Source organism: Diorhabda sublineata, chromosome 8, assembly GCF_026230105.1.
Source record: "Diorhabda sublineata isolate icDioSubl1.1 chromosome 8, icDioSubl1.1, whole genome shotgun sequence".
Lineage (NCBI taxonomy): Eukaryota > Metazoa > Arthropoda > Insecta > Coleoptera > Chrysomelidae > Diorhabda > Diorhabda sublineata.
Window position 1 is genome coordinate 4,927,364 of NC_079481.1, and position 12,476 is coordinate 4,939,839.

At 34.1% G+C, this 12,476-nt stretch overlaps 2 protein-coding genes across 2 annotated transcripts in view; both read left to right on the forward strand.

Annotated features, from left to right (window-relative positions):
• Positions 1–12,476, forward strand: part of LOC130448378 (pyrimidodiazepine synthase-like) — a 445,274-nt gene that overhangs the window by 39,640 nt on the left and 393,158 nt on the right. The window lies entirely within an intron of this gene.
• The window catches only part of LOC130448370 (choline O-acetyltransferase), a 135,984-nt gene that overhangs the window by 31,903 nt on the left and 91,605 nt on the right, over positions 1–12,476 (forward strand). The window lies entirely within an intron of this gene.

The window sequence follows — 12,476 nt, forward strand, 5'->3', positions numbered from 1 at the left end:
GCAGGGACAAATTATAGATAGTATATATCAAATCATCAATTTCTAAACATCAATGATTTGAAATGCATTAGACCAAGAAAATCTACCAAAATCACCTAAATTATCCTACGCGTATCCCAAAAAATCAACGCCATGACCTTGCCTGCAGATGGAACTGTCTTTGCCTTCTTTGGAGCTGGTTTTCCCTTTTCAGTCCATTGTTTGGATTGTTCTTTAGTTTCGGGTGTAAAGTTATGAACCCACGTTTCATTCATAGTTATGCAATGATACGAAAATTTGAGTATTTCTGTGAAACAGTGCCAAACACCTATTTTGTGCACAGCTTACGCATAGTCAAATTTTGAGTTAATATGCGATGTACCGCACTTTTTTAACTGACTACGACGTCTGCTAGTTCGTACATTTTTAGTCGACGATCATCCAGTACCGCTCTGACGATTTTCTTCAACATTCCTGGACATTTGGTCGACTACTTTCTAATACAGTGGAAGAGGCCAAGTACTTCTTGGATTTTAGACCATCCTCGTATACTACGCTAGAAGCCGTGAGTAAATGGGTTTCCACAAAGTTTTATCATTTTCAATAAATACATTACGTACCAAATTATTTGTATCGTTGTCTAAACTCGATTCTGCAACACGAGATCATGAACTATTCTAAAAATTTTGTATGTAGTAGTGGTCGTGGATGCTTCCTCAGCTTATCAATCTTTACATGACTCTCTATGTACAATATTTGTAACAACGCTTCTGTAAATTTTCCTAATGTATCCACAAAATTTTTATGGATATACGTTAAGGTCAACTCGTCAATAGTATTTAATCGTGACACGTTTTGGACACAATCGTTAAGCTACTATAGACAGACTTTCACAGGTTCATACAATATCAAGATTGATTTTATACAAATAGAGAGGGAGAGATTCGTTGGTTAAAGTTTGGTAGGATAAGGAAGATTTTTGTGAGGAATGTGGTTTGTTTGAGTAGGCCCTGATATAGGAATAACTCCTCTGCAGGGCTGGGGTTGTGGTGGTTTCGTTGTGATGTGTTTGCCCAACTATTTCTAACGGGAGATTTTGGCCGAATTAAAACGAAGTGAAGCTTGTAAGTAAAAACGGCTCTACTCGGTTTTTTTATTATTGAGGGGTTATTTTTTTTAGATTTTTGAGATTTTTTGTTTTTTTTTTCGTTTGTTTTAATTCATTTTGGGGCTTCATACTCTAAACTATAAATGCATAGTAACAATTAAAATAGTGTTGAAGCTCACATGAAAAATAGATCAATAAAGTCACAATTAAAAAAATGACATTGCATCATGCATGAATGCAAAGAAACACATCTTAAGAAGTGAAAATAAATTTTTTACCTCTCTCCTCATAAATGTAGTTGATACTGACATGTTAGGAGTTGTGTCTATGATCATTATTCCCCTTCCAATGCAGAGACACTTGCGCTATCAGGCGGCGTATACGAACACTAGAAAAGTGACGTTATTACAGAAATGTTCAGCTATAAGAGATGAATCTACTCATGACAATAACTCAAAAATCGATTTTTTTGAGTTGCGACCCTCTCGTTCTCAGTGTGCTGAATGTTTGCATAAGCTACCCAGGTGATAGAGACCATGTTTGTTAACATTGGATCAAAGTCGCATTGGATTGAATATTTCCCTGATCGGTTTCATCGGGGAAAATAATGACGACCGTTTATTCCGGATAGTCATAGGATTGTGTCCTCAGACTATCTTAAGCAAAGTAGAAAAATAACGGAAAAGTATTACGTATCATTGTTTTAGAGAAACATTGCAAAACAGCGATCGCATTTCAAAAACAAGAAGAAGGAAACATCAGGACATCGCACTTTCTCACTCTGCACCGCACTTCGTTTTCATTGATCATCAACCGTATTACCAGCTCCTAGCGTCTTTTTGCTGTTTACTAACCACGAAGTTTCATTTTTATCAGACGAAGATTATTGTGTATCGCATCTCAGCTCAAAATCTATCCTGAGTCAAGCGTTTCAAATCAATCCTAGCTTTATATCTCACTTGTTGGAAGATACATAAATTAAAAATCGCAGTGACCGCAGAAGTGACTATAAAGTACAATAGTACAATAAACCACTGAACTAAGTTTGAAAATTCAAGAAGAGACTTTGTTGAAAACTAAAAGTAATTATGAAAAAGTATGTCTCATTTTCTTGTCAGCTCAGAAAGTTTTTAGATATAAATCGAACAAAAATGAATGATTTTTGTTTAGTATCGAATATAAAACAAAGGAATGACTGGTCATCAATTATTTCCATTAATTCTAAATTATGTACGTGTCCCCAACTGTAATAATAAGAGATGGTTATCATCAAATTTCCATTCATATCTACTTCCTCTCAATATGCATATTAGGTTCATAAACTTCTCCCTACAAAAGAGATAATACATTATTATCAAGTTTGCATACATTAATTCACTGCAAGAACATCCGCACTAGTTCGAACCTAAACCCATTATATGAAGAAAAAATTTTCTGCTGTCTATTTTTTTATAATTGCTCTCCTTTAATGTTATTTTCCACTTCAGGGTAGTTATTTCCATCATTATACAGTGCATTGATGAGAAAGTAATAAAGAAAATTTCATTGAATATGTGTACCAAGTCTTTCAATGAGAATGGCTCTGACTTCTTTCATTTCCAAAATTTATTTAACTCGCATTACAACAACTACGAATTAATTGACCAATTAGTGGTAATTAATTCATTCGGAGAAGGTTGTACATGATTTCACCAATAGATGTAGCCAACTATATTTTCTATATAAATTTTAATAGATAGCAATAATAATATTAACAATTAAAATACAAATTTCGATAATTAATGTATCTATAAGTTATTATGATGGATTTTGGCTCAAGAGGACAGCTACGAAACAGTTGAAACAAGAATACATCCTATCATACTACCATGGGTCTCAACTCTGCATCATTTTGCAATTTGATTTTAGAAGTAAACATCAATTAAAAAAAGTATAAAAAATATACTTGCGTCCATAGAAATCGGCCCACTATAAGCTTTTGACTTTAACTATATATTTTTTTAAATTATTCATCAGGTCAGTTCGTGCTCCTATAGAAATTGCACCTCAGATCATGAAGGAACCACCTTCATAGCACTCCGATCTTCAAAGAAGCAATCTGCAAATCGCTCTCTTGGTCTTTGGTGTACAGGCGTCAGATTTGGACCAATCGCAAGTGTTTTAGGGGTCAGGTAATTCTCCTGCAGTCATTGTCTTACTGTACAGTGACTAATAGTCGCTTACGGAGCTTTCGTTGCACATTAAGGTAACGATTTCTTAATGTTGTTAACACAAAAGCGGTCATATCGAATGGTTGTAAATCGCTTTCTACCTGTTCCAGCTCGCACATGAAATGATCCAGTCTCCATTGGCACACTCTTCGAGCCGCTGAGCGGTTCATATCCAATTGTCTTGAGGCAGCTCGCTGACTAAGTCCATTTTTGATCAAAGCAATAACTTGGGCAGTTTTCTGTGTATGGAATGCATCAAATTTTATTTGTACAACTACAAGATTCTTGCTTAAGGTTTCCATTGTCTCTTTGATAATTTTTCCTCCATTTGTATCCATTTCTGGGCCGTATGATCTATTATATTGTTTAATTTGTCTTTATTTCGGTATCTTATTAGTGCATTATACCTTTTCAATATATGTTTTTGTGTGATTCTTTGTTTATTCTGCTCCTTTTTCAAGAATGTTCTCTCCCTATTACTTCCCTCTTTTTCTGTTTTAATAATGTATACTATATTGATCGGTTTCCATCGATATATTTACAAAATAGGTCAAATGGGGAGCTAGAACTGTATTTGAAATGAAAATGGAACGCGTGGGTAATTTTAAATACAAGAATGGTCCCAGAAATACCTGACGGTAGTTGCATGAAAAGTACCACTGTATTAAGAAGTACACAACCTATACAGCATATGTTTCATGTTTGAAGATTCCACGTTGTTCAGTCAATTTGTAACCATGGAAAAAATTGGTCACCATTATGTGATACAATACTTTTATTTGAAAGGCTATAGCCAAGCCAATATAAAAGCTGAACTAGATTCTATTCTGGTTGAGACTGCTCCTTCGTTATTAACAGTAAAATAACAGTAAATGAGGTGACAACTCCAGTAAATCTATAAAGTGGTATCGGATGATCGTCGACTGAAAGTACGTGAGTCATCAGACATAGTAAGCTTTTCAAAAAGTGCAGTACATCGCATTAACTCGACAAGAGGGGTGCCGCGTTCACAATGGAGAAAAAAGAAGATGTTTCCATAGAGTGTTTGGCAATATTTCCATAATCATGGATGAAACGTGGGTTGATCACTTCGATTGTTCGAAGCAAAAGAACAATCGAAGCAATGGACTAAAAAGGGAGAACCGGCTCCAAACAAGGCAGAGACCATTCCATTTAGGAATGTTCCTAATGTGCTTCAGCTGAAATCAATTGAACCTTTTCGACGAAATTTGAAACGAAACGTATATTCTGATGGTTGGGAAGCAACTACACTAGCTGAATTAAGAAAGAGAATTCTGAGCGAAATCTGGTAACTGCCAGATTCAGTATTTTATACTTGAATGCAACATTTAAAAACAAGAACTAGGAAAGCGAGTCGACTGGGTGCTGATTCAGTTATATAAGACGTTTTGTGGATATAGTGTGGTAACCATTTTTTTATAAAGCGCAAATAAGTCAATTAAACAGTTTCTATGGGTTTTTTCTTCACACACCCCCTCATTTTACAAAAACTGAAAATCATATAAATGCCAAACAAAATACATTTCTAGTTCAATATTCCACAATTCACTCGTGGAGTAAGCAGGTTTTAACCTGGACACCCTCCTCAGTTCAGGGCGAACTAACGAAGGCAGTGAACGCGCCGAAAGGGCGAAGGGTTGATTTGCAGTGCGGTTGCCCTCTGTTATACAATGGAACCGACAAAATTAGCCAATTACTTTACCCTACGTGCTCTATGTTTTAATTACAATCTGATAATGGCATCCAGTTTGTAACGAAATTTTATCTTTCTGTCGTGTCTGTGACAACCCTCTTTCAAATTATTCTAAAACTTTATGCTTTATTGTAAAGTAAGAAAAATGTTCTCGGTATATCTCAGAAAATTAGGGTAAAAGTGTTTTGGAATTACAAGAATAACTGTCTGAATATGTGAAGGCACCGAACTTGGTGCTTCATGCAATCATAAACAAAGTATAGTAGGAATCAATTTAATCATTAACTTACTTACTTACTACTAAGTCAGAAAAGTTGGAGAAGTTAATAGACTGATCATATATAATTCTCACGGCAAGTATACTAGGCAGTATAATACTATGGGGTAGGGAAACAAATAACAAACATGTTTCATTATGTTATACAGATAAGTATCAATGTACAGGCTGCCAAAGTAAACTATCGGATAAAACATGGAATAAAGCTGCCAAGGTGGATTGAATTGGAGGAACTTAGAGTGAAGTGATTCCATATGATTTCCTCCAAAAGATCTAACGAGCCTACCTACTTCATAGGAAATTCACGGTAAATTCCAGCGTGGAGTTATGGAAACAAATTATACTGCAACCTCGCCAACTGCCAAAATAAAAACCATATTAGTGTGCACATATAGTGGAGCGGCACTTAAGGCTCTGCAAAGCATGATATCCGAAGCAAAGCTGATGTTGGAATGTATATAAGGCTCTTAAAAACCTGCAGATAGAACGGCATTATGTCATGAACGATTTAGAAATAATGCAATTGACCACTACCAACAAGAGGGAGCTCTAACTTAAGGATTGAGGGATAACTTAAGCTGCGGAAGAGTGGAGACGAGGCAGCCATGACTAAATTCTCATTCGAAATACTATAGTTGAGAAGAGAAGACGGAAAAATTCTTAAAGGTCCAAATATATGGTATAAGGTAGTCTATTATGATAGATACAATACTGTCAGGGCTCCTCAAACAGGCTCGGTTGTATTGAGTAGAGGAGGAAACTACAGTACTATTGCTTTGCGACTGCTTTTCTCGGAAAAGCCTTGCTACAATTCTTTATTTCTAGAGAGTCTCCATGGAATTAGTCAAATATAATCAAAGGTACATAGGAATTGGGTGAAAAGGACCGATAATGCATTCCTTTTCTTAGTAGTGAGGCTATATTGGTATGCGAAACTTCGACCTAGAATGGCATTGTTTTTATTCATGTTTTTCACTACGTGAAAACTCAATTAACTCTCAAAGTGAGCCTCTGATTGGTATCTAAACACTTTTAAGTAGAAGGGAACTCTAAAATAGACAGGATTGCAAAAAAGTGGGACAACGGGAGAGGATACCGAAGAGACAGTTACAGTTCTAGTAAAACCACAATAGTCAAAATATGCTACAGAAATCAATGCCAAATGTTACAATATATGATCAAATAAAAGTGATTGCACGATATTTGGAGTGATATGGCCAGGGATTCATGAAGAAAGAAGTTTTACGGAGCACTCAATCCAGAAGTAGATCAGTCATAGGAGAAGGTTATATATTTCCGTTTAAAATTTTTTCTCTGTATGTATTGAATGTTTGTTGGGTTTTGATTTGACTTGTTTTTGATTTTTAATCCAAACTGACATCTTATGGTTGTGCTAATAGTAGGATAAACTGTTTTACAGTGAACCACTAATCGTAATTATTGGAATATCTGCAACATTTTAGTACAAAATGATCTCAGTCATTCTCCGATCAAGGAATAGGTATTGGTTTGTTGGATAAGCAAGACAATTTTGCTGATTTTCTAAGCTAAGACCATGATATATTAGATCAAGCACCTCCCTCATTTGTTCTTGGGAATGTTTGGCCATTTTACCATCTTCTTTTGACGAGCCATGCTGAAACAATAGAAAAAATAGGATTTCACAAACAAATTTTCACATGAGCTGCTCTACCATCAAGAAGACTATCAATATGATACTGGAATTCCAGAATTTGGAAGAGACTTAATGAGCAACCATTGAAAACAGTTTAACGAAGAAGAACAGACAATCGCCAATCTGCGTGTCTCACAGAAAAAGCTAAATGAAAATAGGAAAGAAAATCCTCCTGGATTCAAATTTCTTGAACATAAATTATAAAATGAAAAAGATGGAAAGCTGGTTAGTAGAATGGTAACTATAAAAAATAGTAAAGAGTATTAGTTTATTCTTTCTTTCACGCAATTTATTATTACGGATTACGAAATTCAAACATCTCTAAAATTGTATAATAATGAAATAAGCCGTTCACGAGGGAACGATATTTAAATGCAACATAAAGTCCCGGTACCCTTTCAATCAAATACACAAAATTTACTTGTAATTTCCCCTATTTTACGATCAATCGTAGCATGAGAGATCAACTCGTCTACCTTTCATCACAGCCGCTAGACGGCGCTTTTGCAGTCCGATCTCTAATGAAATTATACCTCGCAAAGGAATAGCAGAAATCCAATTCATCAGTTAGGTCAACACGACTTTTTCTCTAAGGGCTCTAGTGTAGTTTTGAAGAGCCAGGAGGGCTCTCCGCTTGTGTGTGTGTTCTTTTGGAAAACACCGTCGAGCTGGTGCTTTATAAACAGAAACAGGACTCCCTAGAGACCAAGGGTCCAACTCGCTACGACTGGATAATCGATAGATTACGTTGCACTTGCTGTGTACCTTTACGAAAAGGATAAAACAAGCATTGAACAACGGAAAATCGAATATTTTTCTAGCATTATCATTAAAAATAGCAATGATATATAACTTTATTAGATGTTTTGCTGATGGAGATGAAATATTTAACCATTTATTAATGTAGAATATTATTTATATTGTTTTATTAATTTCTATGATAATGAGTTTATTTTTAGAGTTCTAAATAACTTAAAGCTATTCCAAGTGAAGTTAAAATTGGCGTCAAATTCTATGAAAATCCTATACTATTGATTTTGACGTTAACTATGTTATAAACGAAAATTTCCATTCTGTTTTATGGAACATAACTACATTGAACCTCTATTCTGTTCTCTGCATATTTCTACTCATATACAGGGTGCTCTGGGTCTTGGGATGCAAAAAATTCTCATACCACCTCTCGTTTCTGCGGCATTTGAAGTTGCGAAATAAGAATTTATATTGAAATATGTTTTCTAAATAACACATTTGAACATTATAAATTTTTCATGGATAATTACATGTGTCCATGAAGTGCGCAAGGCCAAGGGCGGCTCATATCCAATTACCCAATGGTTAATAATACGTAACTTTTTGAGAGACAGGTACAATCAAAAGATAGCAAAAATGATTTTTCAACAAAAAGTTACACTACTTGTTTAAGAGGATAAAATTTATGATTTGAAAGGTCTGTAAGTTTTTAGATCATTGTAAATGTCAAGAAAACCGTTCGCCATAAAGAGACATTCCAAAGAAAATTATCATAAATTGTATGCTATTGAGCTGTTATTTGGTGCAAAAATAATGAATTGCACATATTTTTTATAAAAGAATAACAAAAAAGAATATAGCATTTACAGAATCTTAAATCGGTGTAGCAAAGTAGTTACTGATGAAAGAATTTACAGCTGTTACTGAGAGACACCAAAGTAAAAAAAAAACATTGTCTAGTAAAGAAAGAAGGTCCAAGTCACAAGGCGAGAAGAGATTGTGAAGGAAGCTGTAAAAAATTATGAAAAAAAATCGAATTGACCAAATGTAAAGTAATGTTTCAAGGATCCAGAACGCTTCAACCAAACTGCAAAACACATTTAAATACTGTTTCTTGAACCGTAAAGAAGATAAGAAATAAAATACGGTGCAGTATTAAATAGGTTAGGTTACAATCATTCATTACAAGTTCATTTCATTGATGGCCCAGGGACTATTAAATTATTCTGACTCATATTAAATGCTCCCAACTCTTTTCTCATTAGTCAATCCAGCATATTAAGCAGTTGCTAAAAATTTTGATAATTTTTTCACTTACCCCCTTTTCCAAGATTAATATTTCTATAAAAACATATTTATTATGTTTTCAACTTGTCTATGACAAATTCCTTATGAGACTCATTATAATGTGACAAAATCTGGGAATAAAAATTTGTCAATTGAATGAATAACCCATGCAGAAACTCAAATTATTGTATTATTTTTTTTGCAATATGTAGTTATTCGCTTAATCTTTAAACCAAAGGCAATTGAACACTTTGGAATCAACATTTGAAGAGTTATTGGTCGCATATGCTGTAAAAATTGGTATTCCAGAGTGTACCTTAAAATTTACATGGCTAAAATCATATTTAAACATTATTATCATGGATGTTTTCATCCAATACAGCCCGTTTAATTGTTTCATTGAGAATCAAAAAATTACTTCTTATAATACTCTGTACTAACGAAAATTCTAAAGTAGAATATTTTCGAATTTAACGAAAGTTTCAAATTGTCTGATCTGTCTTGTCGCCCTGTAATTGGTATAATTTGTATTCGGAGGGTCGGTAGTTTGTTGCAGGGGTGATTGATGTACAAGACAAATCAGTTACTAAATTAGGTCACCACTTTAAGATTAAATTTTGGCTTGTAAGTGCCATTAGGAACATCTTAGGAAACAAAATTTGGAAGCGTCTACTTAATTATACTTTCAACTGCTAACAATAGTAGGTTAACCTGGGAGGATCGTATCAAAAAAATAAAAAAGGATTGTGTGGTATGGACAGAAACATTGGCTCACCTTAAGGAGTTGATGAAAAAAACCCTGCTACAGTTGTACAAATCTCTAATTCGTTCCAAATTAAATTATGGAAACTTTATTCACAAGTCAGCAAACAAATCTGATTCAAAAACTCTTAATTCTGTTCACAATAGAGCTCTAAGAGTTTGCCTTGGAGCTTTGAAATACAGTCCTTCTAAAAGAATATATCGTGAATCCAATGAACCTGTCCTATTGCTCAAACGACAGCCACTTCTCATGTCATATTGTCCAAAAGTTTTAGTACAACCTGATAATCCAGTTTATCCTTTAATAAATCGTTTATCTACATCAGTTATTCTGCTTCTAAGCTCCAGTCACTTCCAGATATCTCACCCTTTCCAATCACTTCCAGATATCTCACCCTTTTTTCCTTAGATTATCCATAAGGTCTACCAGTCTACAAAAAATCAGAACTAGCGGATTTCATAAACTAATCTTTTAGGGTTTCCATCGCCACAATTTGAAAACTAAACTATTTTTTCGCAGTTTTTTCGATTTTTTTCCAAGTTTTGTGCAGCGCTCGAGGTTACAAACTTAAATGACCTATTGGGCCAACATCATAAGCGAATCTCCGAAAAATCAGAGCTAGCAGATTTCATAAACTAATCCTTTAGACTTATAATCACCAAAATTTGAAAAGAAAACAATTTTTTGTAGTTTTTTGAAAATTGACTAAGTTTTGTGTGCCGCATGAGGTCACAAACTCGAATTATCCATCAGGCCAACATTATAAACAAGTCTAGAAAAAATCAAAATTAGCGGATTCCAAAAATTAATCCCTTAGACTTATAATCGCCAAAATTTGAAAAAAAGAACTATTTTTTCGCAGTTTTTTCGATTTTTATTTTTGACTAAGTTTAGTGTGGCGCACGAGGTCATAAACTTGAATTATACATTCAGCCAACATCATAAGCAAGTCAATAAGGATAATATTATGAAGAAGTCTTCAAAAAATCAGAACAATCGCATTCCAAAAACTAATCTTTTAGTGTTATAATCGCCAAAATTTCTGATATTTATAAAATCTGTCGTCCTATATTTCTCAATTTGATACTAAATGCAAAGATATTGATTAGAGTTGCAGTTTACATGAAAATATGTAAGAAATTTGTCGAAGAAAAGGAAAATAAACGAAGTAAACATTGGAATCGACATTATTCATGAGACACCATTCGTTTAATTTAGAAAAAAAACTTAATGTTCATCATTTGTTGTATGAAATATAAATTATACACCAAAATTCGTATTTGGAATACATTACTCACACTTACTATCCTAATCTAAGGAAGTTTTGTTACAAAATGTCTTGATAATAAATTGTTAACCTCAACTAAAATCTTTGCAATAAACATCGATAAAAAAGTGGCAAAGTAATCACCTAAAATAAAAAAAAATAAATGTGGATCCTTTTATGTTGAAGCTAAGAAAAAAATCTAATTTATTTTCTTTCAACTTCCGCCATACCTGCACAAAATGAAATCATTCGAATAGGGAAGTCTGTTTGTGTATAGATTCATTCAAAAAAGTCCCATTGACACATCCAATTTATCAGAGTGTTGCGAAAGCTTTCAAAAAGGTCGCAGATCCATCCAGATTTTCTATATTTGTTCAATGGATAAGGTGGTTTTGTGAGGATATTTGCGTTTAAAAATGGTTTTTTAGATAAAGGCAACAATTTAAGACACTTTTTTATATCAGAAAATGAATCTAATTACACTCAAATTTGAAAAAATGATTTTTTCACATATACTGAAATATTTGAAAAGCTTATCAACAATTTTGAGATTGAATTCAAGTGTCATGAACTAAGTTGGTCAGAAGAATACTTGTTTTGTTTTGTTAATCTATTGCGTATCCCGTGGTTGATTGGTTCGAGAATGGGTACGATAAGTTGGTCTTTTCTTGTTTATGTACCACATCGTTTCTGCATCAGGGTTCAGAGGTTACTGATCTATAGTCTGGCGTCTCAACTATGTGTCAGTTGTGACAGGACTCCGCTCTTCGTATCGCAGGTCCTAGAGGATTTTTATGGATTATCTCATTTGGTTTTGGAAAGCTTGATTCGAAGTACCGTAGTCTTTGTTTATGGATAAGTAGTTTCCTACTTCTAAAAGAGGCTATACAAACATTGATGATCCGATTAGGACCGTCTTTCACTTCAACATGGAATATTACACCGGAAAAAGCTCTTAAAATGTAATCCACATGAATTTTTTTGTCGATACGCCACAATAGATTAAATAACATCATATATCAGAAACAATGGACAATTTCCGAGTTACGTAGTGGATATAGTGCATTCGCAAAAATCTTTATGCAAGTTTCAAAATGTTTTTCACCAAGTTTCAGCTGGCAGCTCGAACCACAAATCAATCAAGTTGTTTTAAAAAATATCTCAAACTGTGTTATGAACTATTTTTGACTAAACGAGGATCAACATTAACACAAATTAGAAACAGAATGAGGTTGTTTCCGATGAGGGGAACCATTGGAAGATGATTCGTGTGTGGAAGATCCTATGAGGTGACTACTCTACTAGCGAGCAGCGCAGCGCCTCACAAACAAATTGCAGTACAAACAAACTTTCTGAAACAAGTGCTTCATCTCTCATGAGAATTCAAATATGACAAATGACAAAAATTAGTACAAGGTGGGTGCGTCGAATTTTCAGCACATC